Genomic DNA, 478 nt, shown 5'->3' on the forward strand with positions numbered 1-478 from the left:
CAGCGAAAGGCGTCCGCTGACAAATCTCTCACCCGTACCGCGTGCCTGGTGGTAAGCGATATGCGCCTCCAGCTCCTCAAAACTTTTCACTTGGCGTTGGTTATCGCGCCAAGGGCAGTTCTTAACTAATTCTAGCTCTAGCGTGTTCTCTCCTGATCCCATCCTCGTCGCCATGTGCGGGCCGGGAGCAATCCGGGCCCTTTTTCGCGCCGCACGGGCTGTGGCCAGCAGCCCAGGCACGCTGGTTCGGAGAGAACAGGCGACACACTGGAATTAGGCATGGACGCATAATGGTTGATTCAAGATTGTTTACTTACACCGAAGATGGTCGCGGTGTAGGCTGGACAGTTTCCCAGGCACAGCTCCGCTTAAATCCTCATTTGAGGACTCAGACAACACTCGGATCACTCCCACGGAGTTGTCGAGGCTCCGTGGATCCTTTTGCGCGCAGGGAGAGGGATACGTCGAGGATTGCGAT

This window comes from Alligator sinensis, unplaced genomic scaffold (genome assembly GCF_000455745.1).
Source record: "Alligator sinensis unplaced genomic scaffold, ASM45574v1 scaffold1301_1, whole genome shotgun sequence".
In the NCBI taxonomy this organism is placed as follows: domain Eukaryota; kingdom Metazoa; phylum Chordata; order Crocodylia; family Alligatoridae; genus Alligator; species Alligator sinensis.